The 23916-nt window shown below is 37.8% G+C and overlaps 1 protein-coding gene across 1 annotated transcript in view; it reads right to left on the bottom strand.

Annotated features, from left to right (window-relative positions):
- Positions 1-23916, bottom strand: part of Neto (Neuropilin and tolloid-like) — a 621542-nt gene that overhangs the window by 540970 nt on the left and 56656 nt on the right. The window lies entirely within an intron of this gene.

The following is a 23916-nucleotide window of genomic DNA, read 5'->3' as shown; positions in this document are numbered from 1 at the left end:
AACCTGATAGTAGTTAGTTTCCCTTCACTTAGAGTCAGCATTTTTGGCATGCAGGTCATTTTTTAGTACTTTTTGTCATTTTTTAGTACTTTTTGTCCTTTTTTTTTCTTTTTTTTTATCATCTTCTATATTTCTTTTTGTTCCTTCCCTGTTTTTTCGTGAATTATGCATTTAACTTACTTATTTACATTTTCTAACAAGTACGCAATTCATGGAAAATTTAGTCAACGCAAAAGCACAATCTGTTCTCTTATTTCTATGTGTATATGTGTGTGTTTGTTTGTTCAGCAATAACTCTCGAACGCCTGGAGCGAGTTCAACCAAACTTGGCAACGTATTACTAGCAACCTGGAAATAAATACTGTGGGGATAAGACACCCCTGGCACCCCTAGGGGTGGGGTGGGAAGGGGTGACATCGAGAACCACCGATATTAAATTCCGCACAAACAGACACCCGTGACTCTATGCAATCCGCACAACGATAGTGTTTCTCGGGTTGTCTAACATTCAGGCTGTGTTGCGAATGGAATCCATTGTTTTCGTGACACTCCCAATGCGGTTCAACTCCACGTTCATAACCTATCGGCATTGGGGGGTGAGAGGGGGTGAAAAATAAAATGCCAAAAATGACCTAGATTAGTGTCGAATCCATAGTTTTCGGAGTCGCTAAGCTAATTGGTGACATTCATGATCACATTTAATTACATTTTACACTATAGTTAGAATTCATTATCTTCCTGTCTAATACAAGATTTGGATAAATAAATACTCGGGCAACACCGGCTAATCAGGTAGTATTATATATAACTGACATCTTTGGCAATGGATTAAATAAATACTTGTGGTAAATTTACATTTAGTCCAGTAAACTAAAAAAAAATTGGACAAGTACTACATTGAGTTTCCCTTGATGGCCACAATTGTCGCTTTAATCTGTGGTTAAATTATATTAAATTATATTAAATTAAATTATGCACGCCGAATACAAACCTTCATTGAATCTATGGCAGAAACGGGGGGAGGCGGGGGGAGGCGGGGGGAAGGATCATTCAATCCCCATTAGAAAATACCATAAATACGCCACTGATGCGCAGACTCAAAACGTCACTATTACGGATTTTCATCTCGAATCTTGCTCAAAAATGCACATATTTCAGTTAGAATGCAATGAAAGCAATCACTACTTACGTTATATCACTTCTCAAGCCTTCCCCTAGTCTAATGGCCGCCATGAACAAGGTACTTACCTACAATATAAGAAAAAACACAATATTATATTCTTACAAGTAAAGATTCAGCACTATTGTTACATTTATTGATATTTGATTCATCGCAATATTTTTGTTATTACCAGCTATGAAAGAAGTATAAGGAATTGTGATACGACACTGCATGATTCAATGTTTTATTGTTTTGAATTGTTGTTATTTTAACGTTTGTTACTTCGATATATCACAGACAACTCTACTTAGAGCGACAATCTGTTAACTGAACTTGGTGAACTTCAGTCTCAAAAATGTGCCATAGCCTACTGCTGATGACGTCACACTTCTAGCAAGAATTACCCAACGTTAATTCTGAATATTCTTGCATATTAGTGGATTGAGTTTGAAATGTTATCAGTAGGTCTCGGATAGTTATGCATTAAAAAAATGCAAAATATGCATGCAAATATGCACTAAAAAAGTGTAAAATATGCACTGTAAAAACCTGTTTAATTTATAAATCCTGTATATTACAAACTGTGAAAGATTACATGCCAAGCAATGAATATGCATTATTATGAATGCTCATTCGCTACACAGATTTTTTTCAATTATAATATGGTTCTGCGTTAAATGAAACACAATACATTACAGATCAAGATCATGATTGCATTTTATAACAACATGATGTCTCAAATTTTCGAACTTAAAACTCTTTCAGCTAGAGTAGTCTTGTAATCAGAAACACACGTTCCACTTCGCAAGATACAAGTGGACTGTATTTTAGGGTAACAAAGTCAGACACATCAAGTTCCAGATCATGCACACGTTCTCCATTTGTATGCAGAACTTTGCAAACTTTCACCATTGTTGCATACCCATTGTTCTTCTTCAATACTGCATCCAATTTCTGTACATACATAGGATCTTCAACATGGACGGGAGGCTCTTTAACGTATTGTATAGTTTTGATGCTTGTTTGAAGTTGTTGAAAGAAGGAAGACAGAGAAAATATAAAGAAAAGAGAAGCGAGGAGAAGAAAACAATTACTGTATATGCTCGGTGTTGGTTGTGGGTACAAAAATATGCACATCAACAAAACTTATTTTCATACAAATATGCACCTGCATATGAAATATGCACTTTTAGTTAACTAACTCTCTAGCCTTCTTAAACCCGAAGGTTCATGACTGCAGCAAGACAGGCCTTCCATCTGTCCCTATCTTGAGCAAGATCTATATACTCTTTTCCATCCCTACCGATTTCCCTTAGGTCCATCTCAACGTTGTCCCTCCATCTTCGTCTTGGCCTTCCTACAGGTCTCTTACCATCAGGTTTCCCAACAAGAATCCTGTAAACTCCTCTTTCCTCTCCCATTCGTGCCACATGGCCTGCCCACCTAAGTCTTCTTCATTTAATTATTCTAATAATATCCGGACATGAATACAAATTATGTAGTTCTAAATTATGTAACCTTCTCCACTCACCTGTCTCCTCATCCCTTTTAGGTCCAAATATTTTCCTAAGGATCTTATTTTCAAATACTCTCAATTTATGTTCCTCTTTCAATGTAAGGGGCCAAGTTTCACACCCATATAATACTACAGGCAAAATTACTGTTTTGTATATTTTAACTTTTAGTTTCTTAGATATTAAACGAGAAGACAAAAGTTTATGAAGAGAGAAGTAACATGCATTTCCTGAATTAAGCCTACCTTTTATTTCCTCTTTAATAAAATTTTCACTTGTTACTATTACTCCTAACTAACTTTTAGTTAAAAATCCTTAAATATGCATATGCAATATGCAAAATGCATAATTATCCGAGCCCTTATTATCAGAATTGATCTTTTCATACCTTCTGGCACTAAAGCTAACGCTAAGAAAACAGTCCTGTCAAGGTCACGCCACCCACCTACAGTGTTGCTAATGAGCAACAATTTCAACCGAGGAACTCAACCGCATACGTACAATGCGCGAAGTGTCTACTGAGCAGCTTGGAAGAAGTGTGGCAAACCTGCAGGACCAGGGGTGTGGAGGAAGCAAGGCGGAAGCTCCAACCTTGACTGGACTGTTTTCGTGGAGAGAGCAATACGTTGCTAATCTATAGACACTGATACAAATCTGTGTATTGATTGTAAATGTATATGGCGGTTCGTATGTATGAGATTATAACATTGAACAAAATATGATGATCGTGTTGTGTTCTTACCCAGCACGCTTTGAGAGTTAAATTTCAGTCATGTTCCCGACACAGGGAGTTAGGGGACTAACTTTGTGACGACTTGTATCCAGATAGACATTTAAGTGAAGAACGTTGCAGTTGTAAATTGCCTTCAGATTCGGTTTGGTTTGGTTTGGTTTGAGTTGCTGTTTTAAGTCCACTTTATGCACAGTAAGGCTAATCGGGACTGGACCTACAGTTTAAAGTGGGATCCGAACCACTTGTGCCTCCACCGGGTATCGAACCCGGGCCTTCAGATTCGGCTTTAGTGCAATCAGTAATACTAAAACAAGAAGTTATTTATCTGGTGGCATAAGAGCAGATCCAAAATACTAAGGCTTACATGGGTCATAGATAGAGGCATGCATATTTCGTTTTTGACGAAAACACGAAATATGAAATAACACATTGTAATGTTAATTTTTCATGTCTCTGAAAGGTGTGAGGTACATTTTCCTACCCTGTTTTGTCACGAAATAATGCGAAATGAACTGCAAAATGCGAAGTTGACTCTTCAACACGAAATTTAGAGTTTATTTACCGACGCAACACTTCCTGAAGTCAGACTTATCCTGAGAGTTATGCAATTCACGGAAAATTGATTAATTCTTCTGTAAATATTTGAGAAGCAAAAATGGACCCCTCTGTACAAGAATAAACTTTATATTCTGGTAACGACATAAATGTGCTATTAGAAGGGATATGTTTATTTTGTGTAGTAAATGCAGTTTTTAAATCAAATTTGGGTCATATTCACATTTTTAAAACCAAAATCTCATTTTATATGTATCACCGCTATAACAGCGAAATTTTATTTTATTTACCGCTTTTGAACCCGAAATTGATATTTTGCTTTTTTTATTTACCAAAAATATGTGTCTCTAGTCACAGATAACTAAATTCCCAATCCGAACAGAGAAGTACTAATATTAAGTTATCTGTTGAACTATAGCACGTGAGATGTAACTTGGACCCACTTCCCGCGAAAACCGCCCTCCAGTAAACACGCTTCATCCACGTCGTGCCAATCAGCTATCGCGGCAGAACGGAGCTGGATGGTTACTTCACTCACGTGAGCGTTACGTCACTCGCATTTGGCGCCCAAGCAGCACAGTTACGCCCTACCCACTATAGAACCTCTTTTGTGACATCGTTCGTTTGGTGGTCTTTTCTTCTCGTCTTCCGTAGCTTCCTTTATTACCCTGGCGCACAATCCTGGACCAATTTAAGAGAAACACTAAACGGGTGGGGGACAAGACAGAGCAACTACCTACACAGCAGTAACATCAGAACGAAAGACCCAATTTTTAAACAACACGACAAAAAAGCCACGATACGATGCCTCGTCGAAAGATTTCTTTTTTAGACCAAGCAATAAAAGAACAAGCATCTCTTTTGCATCTAATCCGTCCATGGTTTTCAATCCTCTTCTTCTCCTCTGTGCTTTTTCGCAGTCCTTTCATTGTCTGGTCCTCTCTCTCTCTCTCTCTCCATCCCATCCTGATAGTGGCTCCTATTTTCAAACCTTTTCGGCGGGCGGTTGGAAATTGGCAATTCGGGCCAGACACAGGAGGGAAAAGGCAGTAGGGAACAAGCAATGATTGCCTTAGGGTCTTTAAAAATGAAGGTATTTAAATGGAAATTACAACGACGATCCTCAAATGGCTACTTGGATCAATCCTTCTATCATGTGGGATCATTTGAAAAGAGCAGTGGGAGATACAAATGCAAGGGGAATTGTGGGAATTCAGGAGGCGAGGTTCTACAGGGAAAATATATAACTTGCTGATTTTTTTGGTTAAGTCTTTATGTTGCTAGGGTACTAACTAATAAGCGCTTCTTAAATTGACTGGAAGGTGCATCCAGAAGCTTTTATACACTGCCACCTATATGCTCTTATGTGTACTAATTAGATACTACGAGGGTCACTATTTATATTTTGAGCCTAACAATGCAAAAACAGGAATTTGGCATTGAAAACTGCTTTATTGTTTTTCGAAGTATTCTCCTTTATGGGCAATACACTTTTGCATTCGTTCGAACCATTTGTCAAAGCAGTTTTTCCAATCTTCTTGAGACACCTCCATAATATGGTTTTTGAACGCATCAACGGCGCCTTCCGCCGACGAAAATCGTTGTCCACATTCGGGAACAAGAAGAAGTCATTGGGTTTCAAATCAGGACTGTACGGCGGATGACCCATCAATTCAATTTTTTGACTGTTCATAAAGTCGGTTGTTAGACGAGATGTGTGACAGCTGGCATTGTCTTGATGAAGAATGATCCGACGGCGTTTGTTTGTTTTCCGTATTTGACCGAAGACCTCTGGCAAACAAATTGTTGTGTACCATTCAGAGTTGACCGTTCTACGTTCCTCTAAAGGCACAGTTGCCACATGACCAGTTTTCCCGAAAAAACAGGCGACCATTTGTTTCGATGTGCTTCGAGCGCGAACAACTTTTGTTGGATTGGGTTCATCTTGAAACACCCATACGGTCGATTGCTGTTTACGTTCCGGCTCATATGCATATATCCATGATTCGTCACCTGTTACAATCTTATATACGTCTTTTGAAGCTCCACGATTGTATTTATTGAGCATTTGTTTGCACCAATTGACGCGAGCGTCTTTTTGAGTTTTTGTCAAATTGTGTGGGATCCAACGAGAACATACCTTTCTCACAGCTAAATGATCATGTAATATTTTATATATGCTGGTGGAACTAATGCCTATGGTTGCCTCAATCTCACAGTATGTCACATGACGATCTTGCAGTATTAGGTTTTGCACAGCATCAATGTTTTCTTGAACAACAACTGATTTTGGACGACCTTCGCGAATCTCGTCGGTGAGCGAATGGCGGCCACGATTAAATTCGTTATACCAGCGTTTCACAGTGGCAAAGGATGGGGCTTCATCGCCAAATGTGGAAGTAAGTTGATCGATGCACTCTTGTCTTGATAATCCACGTCGAAAATCGTAAAAAAATCATCGCACGGAAATGTTCACGAGTTAATTCCATTTTATTGTTGTCGCGCAATCTCCAAGGTAACATAAACAACACAAATCAAGCTATTGACAAAACATTTGAAGTACGTTATGGTCAATAATGCCAGACGATTCCGTGCAAACGTCAAATCGCGCCTAACTTCAATCAGTGTTGCCAAGGCTCAAAATATAAATAGTGGCCCTCGTATGGGGCGAGTTGACCCCAAATAAAATGACAGGTGTAAATAGCTGCAGTACTGATCGAAGAGGGTGCCAGAACGTATACTCTGGCAAAATGGGGTGGACAGACCTCTCTTCTATAGCACAACTCTTTCTTCCTAATAACCTCTAGCTCCACTCCCTCCCTCTCCTTACCGTTTCTCTGTTTTAATCTTCTTTATCTCTCACCCTCTCTTTCTCTTTATATGTTTTCTTCCTTTATATGTTACACTTCTCTCTCCCTAATCTCTGTTTTAATCTCGTTCATTTCTCACTCCACCTCTTCCTTACCTGTTTCTCTGTTTTAATCTCACAACGTTCCCTCTTCTATGCCTCCTTCCTTCTTTCTATCTGTCCTGTTTCTATGTTTTAATCTGCTCCCTTTCTCTTACCAATATTCACTCTCTGTCTATTTCTCCCTAATCTGTTTCTCTGTCTTGGTCTCTTCTCTATGCCGCATTCTTTCTTTCTATCTGAACTGTTTCTGTGTCTTAATCCCCTCTATCTCTCACTCTCTTAACTATTTCTCTGTTATAATCTCCTGTCTTACACTTCCTTTCTCTTTTATATAGTTCTCCTGTTTTATCCCCATGTGTCAGTCTCTATTTCTCTCATCTGGCATCGAATCCCTCATCTTCTCTTGCCTGTTTTATGTTCTGTCTCACACTCTTCTTTATCCACTACCTGTCTGTCTTATCTCTCTCTCTCTCTCTCTCTCCTCCATTCTCCCATTCCATATTGTCTGTTGTGCTGTTTTATCTCCCCCCGTGTTCCTTTTTGTCTGGAGATTCATCTTTTACTATCACTCGTATTCTAGATCAAATTTTACTTTTTTCGTCTCCGTATTCTATTCCCCCACCACTAGGCCCATCTTCCTTATCTATTTCTTTCCACATCTCTCTCTCTCTCTCTCTGTTACTTATCTCTTCCAACAACCTCACTTTGTAGGCGGACAGAGAAACATGTTTCGGGTAGCCACAAAAGAAAAAAAGAGTAACGAAGTTTGCATTCCGTGGTTACCATGACTACAAGAGCTTGCTAGATGTAGAATGTAGGATGACAGAGTACACGACTGGATGATGATTATACACCTGTATTTCTGTAATGTACATATTAATATCATTAAATCGGTGCTGTCACATTCGGAGCTGTTTATGTAATTATCAAATATGGTAAGACTAAACAAAAGCGAGAAGGACGACATGAGTTACATTTGTGTATATTTAGTGGCGATACAATACTTGTGTTCTAAAAACCAGGTCAGTAGCTAAATAGGGTCAGAGGGGGAGGGAGACTGCTATAATTTTTCGTGTAAAATCCAGAACAAAATATGCTTATTTCATATCGTAAATGAATATAGAATTTGGTGGGGAGCCGACCAAAGTGACGGAGTGGTTAGCACAGCGCACTACGACTGCAGGTGTTTGTATCGTGGTCTAGACATGGGAGTTCTTTGTGACTGTCCCTTCATGAGTTTCATTATATCACTTATCCTCATCTTCGCGATTAGCAAAAGTGACAGAAAAGTGAAGTAACATAAACCAAATTAATCAATCGAACGTAGCCAGGCGGACTGAAGCCCCCATGAAATCCTACAAATATTAAATTCAAATAGTGTATGGTGGGGTAATTATCTTCACTTCCTTAGCAGTGATGAAACATCTTTTATAATAATTTGGAATATTCTGAGAAATTCATCTTCGGGGCTTCTACTCCCCAACTTTTTCGCCTGTAGATGGCGACTGATAAGGGATGAGCCCCTCCCGAAATAAAATTCTGGCTACGGGCTTGTCCCTGATACTGACGAACCCCAAAAAAATATTTAACTTTCTCAGTCTAGGAAAAAAATATTCGTACACACAAACAAGAAAGTGTGGGTCGTTACCCCCACACCCCCTATACGCCTTCATGGCGTGGTGCTAAGCACAGGAGAGCACTTTACCTTTACCTTTAGAAACGGATAGTCCGATTTAAACAACCTTCTAATTCTAAAAACAAAACTAATGTTCGCTCTAGTTCGCCTTAAGCTTACTTTATCTTCAGGTATGCAAATCCTGACTGAAGCTGCAATTTAAAATACAGTAGTATGTGGAACCAATGGAATGGGGGTATTCCGCTACTTCTGCTCCTTTTACAGTGTACTACAATTCACGAGTACAGAAACAAATTATTCTGGCAAAGGAAGGGGAGGGATATGTAACGTATTACCCTTCGAGTATGTCTCGCTTGTCCTCCATTTTTCTAACAGAATCGATTCTAATGGTTACATTACATGTATGCAATGACGTAGCAACATCTCGCGATGCCCTGGGCGAGATTAGAATGCGAGCCCCCCCCCCCCCCCCCCACATCAGTTTTTAAATTTGAAATCTCAATGTGAATCGATACAAAATCTTCAGGGAGACGTCAGCAAATGATCATATTTAAATAATAATAAATTACTGAAGAAAATTATATTTAATAATTTCAATCTCCATAAAAATGACTTTATTTTCCGGGAGATGAAATATGAAGTTGTGGGAAGGAAGTAAGAACTGCTTATATCATCCATTGCCTTCTTGAGTTGAAAACGACGCCAGCATTTAAATACCTCGCACTTGCTTCGTGGCATATGGAGGTGCTTTATTGTTAACCTATTAAAATAGAGAGTGCGAGGTCGAGAGAAAGAATAAAGGACAAGATAAATTGTTTTCTATTCGAGAAAATAATGAATGGGTAAAAATGTCCACGCAAGTTATCGTGAATTTTTGCCTAAATGTTTCACACGAGAAAGATGACAATAATTTTTACTTTTTCTGGACCCCCTTAGGCTTAGAGCCCGCCCGCCTGTATGTTGCGTCACTGATTTGACGTATTATAACGTTTAACAAGCATTTAAAGCCAGATAAAAAGAGAATGTTTTAATTTTATTGCCTACAAAAATTAGCCTTTTCTATATTTCCCACCCTCACTTCTATATTTCCCACCTCATGAAACGCGAGGCCCATTCAGGCATGAGGCCCCGGGCGGTGGCCCACTTCGCCCACCCCTTGATATGCCAGTGCATGTATGTGTGCCTATTCCCTTGCCCACGGTTCAAAAATAAACTCCCAGCAACTTCCTACTCTCAAAGTGGAAATCACTTCTGAAGTTTCTGTACAGAAAATCTTAATTTGTAATAAATATTGAATTATACAGGGTGAGGCAAAAAGATGTTAACAATAAATGGGTGTTTAATGACTTTCAATTACAAGCAGGGATTTGGTTACAGGGTTTCAATTTGGCACCCATTCCTATCAATGCACTAATTGAGTCTGTTCATTGTTGTTTGTAAGGCCCTCTGGGCCATTTGGGCAGGAATTCCAGCGATGACGTGAGTTATGCGGTGTTTCAGGTCGACTAGGTTGCGAGGTTTGCTGGCGTAGACCCGATCCTTGACCATGCCCCACAGCCAAAAATCGCATGGCGTCAGGTGGGCTGAACGTGCTGGCCATGGGAGAGGACCACCTCTACCAATCCAGCGTTTACCGAACGTGTCGTTCAGGTAATCCCGAACCAGCAGACTGTAATGGGCAGGGGCGCCGTCTTGATGAAAGTACCCTCCCTGGAGAATGGCAAGTGGTACCTCCATGAACGTGCTGAGCATGGCAAGGTAATTCTCTCCCCTGACGGTCTGTTCTTCAAAAAAGAACGGTCCAATCACTCCAAATTTGCTCACGGCACACCAAACGTTCACCTTAGGGGAATCCCGCATGTGCTCTCGAACTTCCTTCGGGTGCTCAGTCGCCCATATGATACAGTTGTGCTTGTTCACACGACCGCTGATGTGGAATGTTGCTTCGTCAGAAAACATGAACAGAATGTCAGGCTCAATGTTCACCATTTCGAATATTTAGTCTCCCATACAGTGTTAACATCTTTTTGCCTCACCCTGTATAACCCGTGGAGGTAGGAAGGGAAGGAGTAAGCTCTGTGAGTTGTTTCTGAAGCCGGGTCACGTGACAGCACCGGCGAAGTCAGAACAAAACATTCGAAGCCGCCGGAAGATAGTATGTATATAATTTTGTGTACTTTTGAATAAGATTTAGGAAGCAATGGTGGCCTGCTCAACATGTGGTTGACTAACAAAAGTGACTAACCTGAAGGAATAACATTCCATAAGCAAATATAGCTAGTTATTACTTTGTTTTTGTAGTATTTAAGTGTAAACCTAGAGTCCGCGTTTGCAGTTGCAGCTTACTTCCATGCTACTTCCAGCCTGCGAGCGCTTGCAGCACGCGACGCGATGTTCTTCTGTCATAGTTGAAGTCATTAGTTGAAGTATATGCGGCCATCTTGCACTGACCAACGTAAGCTACGCCCACTGGCTTCAAAACCAAGGCATTGAGTGATACAGACACTGCAAGGACCTGATATAGCCACATTCTTTGTAAGCAAAGTTTCAAAAGGTTATTGCTAAGCTACGTGCGAACGTGGGTGGGCGTAAATAAATATATTCACAGATTATTCGTCCGGTATTTTCTGTACTCCGTAATGATAGAAACTTGTCAAAATTCATGATTAAACCACACCAGATCACGTACAATACAAGTGCATGTCAAAACAAGCATCAATACGGCATTTTAAGGGAAACATATATAATTTAATAACAAAATATATTTTTATTATATTATCTGCGTGAAGATGATGATTTAAATGAACACAACAAACATTTTATTTTCCTAACTGCATTTTTTCTCATAATTTCCGTTCAAAATATAACCCAGAATCGTAAAACCTTTGCAATCTGTACTAATTAATATTAGCACAGTTGCAGTGTCATCTGTTATCAGTTTTAGGAAACAATTATCATCAACGGGTTTATGGAAATTGTAATAAATCACCACAGTGGTGTTCCTAGATTAAACAAGTTTGTATACAGTGAAACAATTAAAGTAGTGGGGTTTGACCTATTATAAACTCGAAAAATGAAGAGCTCCCCTCAAGCAGAATTGCCTACACTTAAAACTAGCTCAACATGCCCATATGAGCTTTTTGCTTAAGTGTAGCACCCCCTCTAATCCAAGATTTTTGTAAAAAATGCCCTCAGGAATTTCCTGTGAAATGAAGAGCCCCTCAGATTGATTTGCCTACACTTATAAAAGGCACTTCTGTGAGATTGTTGTCCATAAATTTGTTAAAAATATGCCCCTCTTGATATTTTTTTTGGCCACACTTAAAACTAGGCCACCCATACCCACCCACACATATTTACTTCTGGTTTAAGTTCAATTGGATACCAGGTTCAATTTGTTTATCTAATATTAAAACAATGTAATATGCAGAGACCCTCTAGAATTGCTCTGTGACCCTCTCATTTCTTACATCATAAACATATGATTTTTCTCCTATGAGAATAACACTACATATGGTGTCATCAGGTAATGCCTCATGGAATTCACAGATAATTTTAATGTTTGTCCTGTCATTCACCACAACTTGTTTCCTTTTTGAAGTGTTGATTACAAACATGGGCCTCTGTGCTTTGAATTCATCTGGTGTGTAATACATATCAGTATTGCCAGTAGTGACCCTTTTGAATGCCGAAAATGCCTCATATAATTTCAGGAAATCATTCTTGGACATGTCTAAATTGTAATTTTCTCTAGGAAATACCTCATTTCTGCCATTTTTAAGATATATGTTCTTGATGTTGCAGTTATCAAATTTGCTTGAATTTTTTTCCTGATTGTTGTGTCTTCCAGTCTGAAACAATACCACTACAAAATCAGGCATGTCATATTAAATACTGGAGAATGAATTTGTAGCATCAAACTCATAATATGTACCAGTTGCGGGCTTCTGTACACATTTATATGTATAAAATTGTAGAGAAATTTGTGGATTTTTTATTATATCTGCTTTGTATTTAAGAGCATAACTGGCCTCATATTCAACAACCGGGATTCTTAACTCCATAGTCTGAATAATGCATTTGCCTGCATCTGGTAGGGTATTAGGCAGAGCTTCCCCTGTAGAGTTTAATGCACTGTACCTCATCAAAGCATTGTTATCATTTGCAGCTCTTCTAAATGTGATTCTTAAACCACCCTTCCACATAATATCCTTGTAATCTGAGAAGAATCCCTCAATAGGCGCATCGGGAACAGCACTGTGTGGTTTTTAGATAATATCTTATCACCAGCCTCAAATCCACCTATTTTGTAGTAAGAAGCCTCGGTTTTGGATAATTTCAATGTGGCCAAAGCTGTGGAGGTAATGCCGGGATAATCCACTCTGTTTATAACAACGCCATGTTTTCTGATCTCAATTTCAGAGAATAGATGCGGCACAAAATTATCAACCAATCTTATATTTGAATTTGCCGGATAATCTGTTCCATCGAGCTTTACAACATCAAATTTGATGTATAGATCTGCTCTGTGGGGGTGTATAAATCCATCCCCCACATCAAGATCAACCTCAATCTCTGTGTTGGGTTGATTTAAATTTGCAAATGTCCTCCTGTTTGGGGGGAATGATTGTAGCTCATGACTCTCAATATTTTCCATTTTCTTCTTGTATGTATTTTTATTTAAATGTTAATCTCTATGATAGCAGTTGTTGTGGCTCCAGCAAAATCAACTAATTCTTCTTTTTCATTAGTGACCATCAATTCAATATTATCTATTCTGTTATGACACACAGGAAAATATAATGTTGGGGATGGATTGTAGATAATAGGCTCCATGAATTCAGAATTAGGTTTGAATGTTGCAATAATGCCGGTTTGTTTGTGAGTGCCTATGCCATTTGATTTGGTGATCATACCCTCAGCTACATTACAGTGAATATTCAGAGTCTCTATGGCTAAGAATTTGGGTATATTCATAGCAGTGTGTTTGATGCCTGGTTCAAGTTTTGTGTTGTTCTCAAAGCCTAACAGCTCTCCTATAGTACCCAGATTCACTGTTTCTGTAGCAGATACAATTTCTACTCTGTGAGTGACAGAATTTTGACTTAACACTACACCTCTGGGTAATTGAGCATTTAGAGTGGAGAGATTATATTGCCCTGGAGTAATGACAATTTTTTCATCCCCTACTGCAATTGTATTGTTGTGGTGTGTAATATTGGGGATTAGGTACATGCCATAAAATGCCCTGAGAGCTATTGTTTTGGGATATACTATGTCATCATGCAATTTGAGTTTAAATATTGAATTTTGGCTGGTGAGATGGAATACCCCCATGTTGTTTTAAATACCACAAGGCTTTTTGAAAATCTTCAATTGATGGTTTATTTATTTGAGACATTTATCTAAGAACTGATAAACACAAATGTCCACAATTAACATCTTTGAAATTTTGAACACGGGCATTATTGTAATAAAGATTAGCTGAATTTAGATATTTTATTAAATTTTCAGGTGGAGCACCTCCAAATGAATCAAACACAAATGCCTCATTTTTTAAATATTTAAGATAACAAATCCAGTGAGTGCCTTGATTTTTGTACTCATCCAAATTAACAATGCCACACTCTTTGTTGAGTGGTTGTTCTGGTAAAGAATCAGACATGTACACACCTCTAAAATGTTTGATGCCCAGTGGCTTGATTAAAGCTTCAATATCTTGGTTTGTAAGCGGCTCTTGTTTTTTTTAAACTTATTCATGGCTCTTTTAACACCTTTGCCTTGTTTCTCAATGGCCAGGTTATGGCGCTTCAATTCATCTAATTCTGCCCTATTTTTCTTGGCATCTATTACTGTTTTTGCTATGGCGGCTGATCCCCCGGCCAAGCTCCCCACAGCCCCGAGAGCAGCTAAGATGGCAGGGATGGTAAATATAAATCCCCCCACATGTGATTTTTTTCTTGATTGCTGTAATTTTTTTAATTGGGGGGTACTAAGCAACAATTTCATACCATGCCCCTTTGCAATACAAGATTTTTTTTTCTTGCGCTGTTTTTTGGTTAAAAGACTGTCAATAGGCCCAAGAGATTTGAGACCTGCATAAGGTATTTGATACATAACACCCTTGGCCTTCATTGTAGGTTTATTATATACATATTTACAACCCCCACCCCAATTTTTGTTTGGTGCTCATAGCTATGGTGGTTCCCAATGCTGCTATTTTTTCACTTAAAGAAGCATCTTTGCTTACAAATCTGCCAAATGCAGCCTCTTCTAATTTCTTGTCTGCAACATGTCTTTTGTCAAGATCAGAATGTGTGTTGTATGCTATGTCATGGTCTCTACAAGCAGCATCTAGGGGATTAACACCAGGATCCCCTCTGTTTAATCTATGATCCAATTTTGTACCGGGACCACAATATTGATAGCCTGGAATGTGTAGTTCAAATGGCAGCTTGTTTATAATGTCATTAACAAGGCCCCGACCCTCAGAAATATTCCAAAATTTAGGTGGTAGAGTATTAATAATTTTTATAAGATATCCAATCCCCTTAGTGTCATTCACTATAAAATTAGACAATTTGGTGCTTATCATGTCCATAATTCCAACTTTTTCATTGTAAAAATTGTGGTTCCCAGCATTTTCCTCCCCAGCTATCACCAATAACCTATCTACAAGTTTCCTGACATCATCAACCCACACAAATTCTTTGGGCAGGGTGTTGTATTGTTTGATTCCACTGCCAGTCTTGATTTGTGACCATATAGGCTTGATTAAATTGTTGTATTTTGCCCCACTGCTCGACTTGACTCTTTTTTGTGTGGGATCATTGTTCTGGTATAGAGCATCTGATTTTATTAATATTTCTTTGTAATATTCATAATCTTGATCTGTATAGCTGCCAGGCCTTTTCCTAGTCATCAGTTCCCACAATCCAGGTGTTCCGGGGTACTTAACAAAAGCACCTTTTTCTCCAAGATGAGATTCTGAATATACAATCAGATCATCCCCCATAAATGTTACTCTGAAATTGCCAATTCTATGTATGATGCTACCATCAAGCTCTGTGTCAGCATATAAGCCAAACACCTCATCTTTATTGTCTTTAGGTGTGGTTAAATATTTTTGAACCTGCCTTTGAGAATTTCTCCTCGGTGATCCTTTATTATATATGAGTTAAGGGTCCCGGGTTTAATTTGAACCACTGTAAATAATTCAGTGCTCCAGTTTCTTGTAAAGCCTCTTTTGAATAAGTGCTTATATTTGCTGATTCTTACTTGATCCCCCACCTTGTATTTGGCCTTTCTTATTGTTGGCTGATATCTAGGATAATAAACAGTGCTGATCAATTTTTGCTCATCAGATGAAGTTACTTCAGAGGGTTTCATGTTGATTGTGGAATGGACAGAATTGTTATATTTATGTAGAAGTTCTGGAAGAATATTAATCCATTTATAATTACCTTGAAGTGTAAATTGTTTATACATAAGATTTTTTAAGGTTCTGTTGAATCTCTCTACAATTGAGGCCTTGAGGTCACTGTAACTCGAATAATGTTGTATTGCCTGGCTTTTAATAAATTGTTGAAACACTGAATTATAAAATTCTTTGCCATTATCTGTTTGCAAATAGCGCGGGGATCTTCCACTCTGATTGATGATTGTTCTAAAAGCTTCTGTAACACATTTTCCAGTCTTGGATTTGAGTGGCACAGCCCAGGCAAATTTTGAAAATGTGTCTATTACAGTGAGTAGATACTTGTAGCCCTTGTTGATTTTGTCTAAGTTTTTCAACTGTCCACTTGCCATTTCAATCAAGTCGCTTTGCCATAAATCATCTATGCCCTTTGTGACTACTGGGAGTCTCTTAAAATTATGTCGGGCTTGTCTGTGTAATTCATCAACAATAATTTTTCTAGACATAATATGTAAACAAGAATATTGCAACTATAGGGTGTTCAGCAGCTGAGACTGCAGGATTTTCTAAATATAATTTGTCCCCTATTTGTATTTTAAATTCCAAAGAGCCATCATCTTCAGTATAGGCTGTTTCCAATGTATTGGGATCTGTAAAATCCTCCAATTCTACACTGGTGATTTTCACTTTGTTATCAGCATTTGTTATTGATAAGGTGGGGTAGTGGTGTGCCTGTGGTTGAAGCCAATATTTGATCTTGATAGGTCTCAATGTGCCCCCAACAAAGAACTGGTAATAAAATTGTGCAGGGGACAGCATATATATTTTGCCACCTGGTGTAAATGGAGAATCATATTCTTTGTTGGGGATGCTGTACAATTCAAGAATTACTGTATGTTTAGGATTTTCAATTATGCCTGTTATTTCCTTTTCTGCTGTGAGCAATCTGCTTGTTACAGATTGAAGATGCTCATTGATGGTCCTAACAACATCATCATGGCCTGGCTTGATTTTTATGTCCACAACAAGTTTTTTGTATTGTTGCACAATTTCTTGTAGCTGGGTGGCAAAAACAGACAGAGCATTTGCTTGATTGGATTCCATGGTTCCTAGCTGTGTCTTGATATTAGCTACAATTTGTTGCAAATTTTCAACAATTGCCAATTTTGAATTTTGAGCTGTAAGATCATGGACCTGTCTTCTGATATCCTCAAAAAGGGCATGCAATTCATTAATATGTTGATTAGTTGGAAGAGTGGCCACTGCCTGAGTGAGATGTTTGATCTCTGCCTGGATATTCTTGATATCTTCTGATTTCAATATGCGATTCACTGCCCTCTTAATATTTTTAAGTTCCTGTGATGTAGGCAGATTTGACACTGTATTTTGTAAAAATTCAAGTGCCAATTTCACATTGTTTAATTCAGAAGCATCAGCCACATTTTGCATAGCATCTTGGAGCAGGGCTATATCTGCCTGAGAGGGTGTGGATTGTTGTAAAATTTCAAGTTTTGTTTGAATATCATCTATCAAGTGATGAAAATGAGATAGTTCAGATTCAGTGTTGAGGTTTTCAAGCTTTGTGATTTGGTGCTGGACACTGACAAGAGTATCTACAATACCGGGCAATCTGGATTCTAGTACATTTGCCAAATCACTTTGCACTGCTGCTATTGTACCTTCAAGATGGGTTATGGAACTTTGAATTTTTCCAAAATCTTCATATGTTTCAAGTTGCAGCTTAATATTTGCTACACTGCGAGTTATTGCATTCAAAGCATCAGAAGATGGCAAATTGTTCATAAAATTTTCAAGTGTCTCAATTTTTTCTTTAACCTCGGCTATGGCATTGTTCAGAGGATCCAGATTAGGTATTTGTAGTGATTGAATCTGTTCCTTTAGAGTGGAAATCACGAGATCAAAATCTTCTTGTGATTTTATGCTTTTGACAATTGTTTGGAGCTGTGCCTGGACATTATTTATCTGCTCTTCCAATTGCTGTTTCAATTGCTCAGAATTGGTGGCCTGGGTCTTAAATTTGGCTTGAAGAGCTGCTACAGCTTCTTCCAAACTTTGAAAATTATCCAATGTGGCCAAATCAGTATATTTCTGAAGCAACAATTTGAGTTCAGAATCAATTTTCAGAAGAGGGTCCATGCATTGTGATTGCAAATTTGTAATTTCTAATTGAAGACTGGCATTGAGAGTGGTTTGTAAAGCTTGTAAATCACTTCTTAATTTCTTGACTCTGACATCAAGCATAAGAATCTCATCACTGTGATCTTCATGTCTTGTATGGCCAAAAATATCATTAGGCATTTTGTTTAGTGGTTATTTATTATTGAATATCTGATTCTTAATTCTATAAAAAAGGGTATAAGCTTGTCATAAGATCCAGGGACCTCAATATATAAGCAGTCACCAGTAGAAACAGTATAAACGGTGCCGGAAATCATGTTTGAGTGCTTAATTCTGTAAATATTTCTCCCTATTGAAATTTTGACATCACCCTCAGGAGTTGTAATAAATTGCAATTGCCCACCTACAGGTAATTGGTAATGATTTAAATTATTGTTAAATATGTACAATATTTTGCCTGTTTTATCATCAATATCTGTAAGTATGCTGTTCAGATGAATAATTAACAAGGCACTCAGTTTAGATATTATATCAGAAGAGGGTTGTGGTGTTGGCAGCTCCATAATAGCCTGTTTTTTGAACCCAAATAAGTTCATAGGCATGTTTATTTATTTCAAATCATGCTCTGTGCTTGTGCATTGATCCCCATTTTTCAAATCACAATGACCCCATGGTAAAGTATGTATGCCACATGATAAAATAAATCTCTTATCATCATGTGGGTCCAGAGCCACTTTTCTTACAATATTTGTAGTCAATAAGTGATCCACACTCTGGATTCTGGATTCTGATGTTTTGATTAAACTCTGGGATTTGAGGCAATTTTTATAATCTTCAAATTCAAGCTCTTTTTCAACAGTTACTCTGCCAATGCCCTTGGCCTTTTTGGCAACAGCACCACTACATGTCTCAAAACTGTACATCTTGGCCCTTAACCCAGCAAATGCCACAATAACATCACCAAGTGTCTCATCTTTTAACTTGCCAGGCACCTTTTTGTTGTGGGGTTGAATTATTGTATGTTCACTGGTATCAAAATATTCAAGCAATTCAGGCTGTGACATATCTTTATAAACATCTTCTGTTTTAATATCAAGAACAAAACTATCCGTGTCCATGTACATCAATTTTACACTATCACCATAAAAAGGTTTCAGCACATCATAATACAATATTAACATATGTGATTTGGCCAATTCCAATATTGTAGCCCCTACATAAATAGGTTTATCAAACTTAATTTTTGTTTTTTTCATGTTGAAAAGTGCCATATTTTCATCATAAATTCTTCTATAATTGAAATTAGGCTTTGCAACCAATTTTTTGCTCAGGCTGGGGTCAGTAATTATTTTAACATCGGTATGTTTTCTGACATTTTCAATTGTTTTGCCATACACAGAATTGACCATCAATTTAAACAATGCCTTATCAAATTGGCTCTTTGCAGATGTTCGAAGCTCTGTATTTGTATCAATATATGGTTTCAACCATTTTGAGTGCCTGAACCTCAAAACTTTGCCAATTTTGGTTACTTGAACACCATGATGCATCAGGAACTGGAGGTTTTTGTAATATATGACATAGCCCTGTTTTGGCTCCAGTGTCATCATCAATTTCTTCTGTTTAGAGCCAGGTGAGCACTTAACCTCAGGAATTGGGGGCAGATCAGAAAATTTGTTGTGTAAATCATCAGGAATTGTCAGATCAACCTCTAAGAATAGGCCATAATTACTGTCATCAAAGTCCTGAAGATCCTCAATATTAAAATCTTCAACCCATTCAAGCCCTGCATATGGCAGTTTTTGCATCATGGCATAACCATAGAGGCTGTTTGCATCCACATATAGTATATAATTTGATGGCAGTGCTGGATCATAATCAGGCATATATTTGTTATTTGCTCTGGCATATCTCTGAGAACATTGCACCATCCCCCCTCTTATACATTGCTCCATAAACAGATACATATCTTGATCTTGGATCAGATCCAAATGCTTTTTAGTGTTTAAAAACATTGCAGCCCATGCTAGGCCCGGGGCACTGTAAAAATACACTGGGTCCAGCTCATAATTTTGCATTGATGATTTTCTGAATGCCTGCAATATATCAGCTAAGAGGGTCACATCAAGTTTCAAATATGCCATGTGATAATCACCAAATGTCTGGCATTTTAAATTGTTCCACATCAATTGGGCATGGTGATAATCATCATCAGTGATTCCAGATCCTCTGATTTTGCTGTAAAACTCATGTTGTGGAGGCAAAAAACATTCATCAAATTTAGAAAAATCTGTAACATAATCATATGGATATACACCCTTCCGCCTAATTAATTTCAGGTCCTGATTTGGAAACAAAGCACATGTAATTTTGAATTGATCATCAGATAATTGAGTGGCCAGTGTGGCCAGGCTAGCAGATAAAATTCTGTAAGAATCAAGAAATCTTATTTGAATAGGAACACCATTAACTTTAATTATTTTGCTAATAGATATATATTTCTCATCATTTTCAGCTAAAATATTTAAATTCTGCTTGTCAAACCCCTCATATCTGATCAAATGATGGAAATCATAATTGGATGCTCCATGGCAAAATATGGGGACAAATCTTGGTCTCTTGATCTTAATATTACAGCTATTGCACAGGGCCATTTTGAATTTACCATCTGTATGAGAATGGTGTTTCACCTTGATATTTGTATCTGAAAATTCAGAATCACATACCGGGCATTTTTCTGCTTTGTTGAAATCTTCAATCTGTTTCTCTGTTAAAGGCAACATGGGTTTTGATTTTAATAAAATATTAGATGCTATGTCACGGCACTCATTTTCTATTCTATGTGCAAATATTTTGATGGCATCTGCTCCCATGTATGAATATTCTTTACTAACAACACCATCCTGTACAATCACATAATAAAAGCTGGAAGGTTCATGTAGCTGGTATGGTGTAATTGAAAATTCTTCAGGATCTGGATTGCAGAATGCAAGAGGTTTGAGATTTGATTCAAAATCACAGACAATATATGCTGGGTGTTCCAACAAGGCTTCAAACTTTTTAAATTCTGCATTTTCTCTTGGATTGGGCATCACCATATGAACAGGTTTATGATTTTTACAGTATTTCAGATGCTCAATTAACTTGTTTTTAGCAATTTCTGCATTTTTTTCCGGAACCCCATTCACCATTTTTCTACCATCAAATACACTTAAACATCTTCTGCACAACTTGAATATTGTATTGGATTTGTCTAGTTGTGTTCTCACTAAAGCTTCAAGATTATGTATCAGAGTGTAATGATATGTGCCATCCCCTTCAATTAAGAGCAAATCAATCGGAATAGCAGATTCATCATCAATTGTACTGATTCTGAGAGGTTCTATCAAGCAATTGCCACGGCCAGTGGAACAAATAAATACATTAATAGATAATTGTTTGCCATTAATATCCCGTGCCTTTTTTTCAAATTTATCAATATTCTGAACAGATATTGGATATTCTAAACCCTCCATTGCCTCATCAAAATCGTGCTCATGTTGTTTGTAATAATTTATTCTCTGAGGATTTCTTGAAACTGGAAACAAAGCAGCTAATATACACCACAAAAAGCATTTCTGGTCGGTATTTTCTATATTAACCACGGCTCTTTTGTTTTTAATATTGGCAGGTAATGGCAGATATGTAGATCCTTGCAATGGGCTGAATTCAGAAATATTAACATATAACTTGTGTGGAGAGCCGCATAGGCTCCATCCAGACTCTTTTGCTGCAAATTCAGAGTGTTTAATATTCAATTGATCCATCAAACTGCTTATTATTTTGTCTGAATTTGCATTTGAATATACAGGTACAGTTTCTGTTATGTGGGGCTGTGTAAATTTTGTGCCATTTGGTTTCTTATATTGTGTAAACAATTTGAGGGACAGCTTATAAGAGCCATTTTGTGCATTAAGAATTGCCTGCACATCAGAATTTATACTGTTCAAAAAATTCTCAATACCACATCTTGGCTCTGATACAAACCGATAATCTCTTAATTGGCCATTAAAACTGCTATGGATAGGTGGTGCATAGCGTGGCTGTTTTGCAGGTCCAGCATTAACAGGTGCTTCATGCTTCCTTTTCAGACCAGATGTAGATGCTTGTGGGGGCAATATTGATGACTGTGCAGAGCAAGTATCTTTATGTTTATATGTGAAATATTCCATGCTATATTTTCTATTGCATTTGGGGCATATTTTTGTGGGAGTTCTGTATTTGTCTGGGTTACAATTCCTTTGGTGTCTGGCCCAATTAGAGCTAAATATATTTTTATTGCATTGATTGCAATATTTTTGATTTGGCATTTTTGTTGTTGTTTATTATATAAGATTTTCTGGGCTTCAATTCAAAACTTTATACTGAATAAAAAATATAAGTTGGGTTCAGCAGTGTGATTTGTATATTTAGTGTATATACTTAATATTAATAATATTAATATTATTATTAATTTTTATCCTCGGTTTATTATATAACTTTTTTGGGTTTTAAATCAAAACTCTATGCTTATCTTATGACAGGTTGTAAAGCCAATAGCCTACAAGTGGAAAAAAAAAATATTCATTCACACTGCCCTAGCACAAATACCTGCACGGACATGCATGTCTAGAATGGCAATGACCTTGTTATGTATTGATTTTTTGTATAACAGGCTGGGGCAAATATATATATGTTTTATATTAAAACAAACAGGCCTGTAGTATGAGAAGCACTGTAACAACACATCTGTACTCCTCAACCACTCTCACAATACTGGCTGATGCAATGCAAAATCTCTTTATATACCCTAAGCCGGGCCGAGAAGAAAAAAACCGGAATTTCCCATGAATTTTGTTTTTACAAGAATTTCCCGGCTGATGCAATTTTGCATTGCACGCAAAGCTTCAATACTCAGAAATTGCATCAGCCGGGAAATTCCGAGGGGGCATATTTTTCACGGGAATTTCCTGGCTGATGCAATTTTGTTTGCACGCAAAGCTTCAATACTCAGAAATTGCACACATTAATCAATATGAAACATGTAAACATATGATGTAAGAAATGAGAGGGTCACAGAGCAATTCTAGAAGAATTGCATTGTTTTAATATTAGATAAACAAATTGAAGCTGGTATCCAATTGAACTTAAACCAGAAGTAAATATGTGTGGGTGTGGGTGTGGGTGGCCTAGTTTTAAGTGTGGCCAAAAAAATATCAAGAGGGGCATATTTTTAACAAGTTTATGGACAACAATCTCACAGAAGTGCCTTTTATAAGTGTAGGCAAATCAATCTGAGGGGCTCTTCATTTCACAGGAAATTCTCGAGGGCATTTTTTACAAAAATCTTGGATTAGAGGGGGTGATACACTTAAGCAAAAAGCTCATATGGGCATGTTGAGCTAGTTTTAAGTGTAGGCAATTCTGCTTGAGGGGAGCTCTTCATTTCTCGAGTTTATAATAGGTCAAACCCCACTACTAATGAAATTCCACGTGTGCAACTTCCCAACCCTATTATGCAGTTGCGGACATCCGTGGCGGAGTATTAGTACAGTGTGCTAAGACGCTATGTGCACCGGGTTCGAATCCCGGCCTGGGCGTGGATGTGGCTTCATCGATCATCGCTCATCCTTGTGACTAGACTAAGTGGGCAAAACCTTACTTTTTATTACGTAAGCGTGGCTATTTGTTTTAAAAAGAGTTGGATTTATGCAGGCAAGAATTTATTCAAGTTACTGCTGCACAGTGGCGGTGATTGGGTTCCAAAACCGGGGTGGCGGCAAAGTGCCAAAATTGAGGGGGGGAAGACAGTATATTTCCATTTGCAGATA

The sequence above is a fragment of the Lepisma saccharinum genome, chromosome 27 (assembly GCF_977018435.1).
Source record: "Lepisma saccharinum chromosome 27, izLepSacc3.1, whole genome shotgun sequence".
Classification (NCBI taxonomy): domain Eukaryota; kingdom Metazoa; phylum Arthropoda; class Insecta; order Zygentoma; family Lepismatidae; genus Lepisma; species Lepisma saccharinum.
Note: the sequence above shows the minus strand (reverse complement) of the source record. Positions and strands in the feature narration are given on the sequence as shown.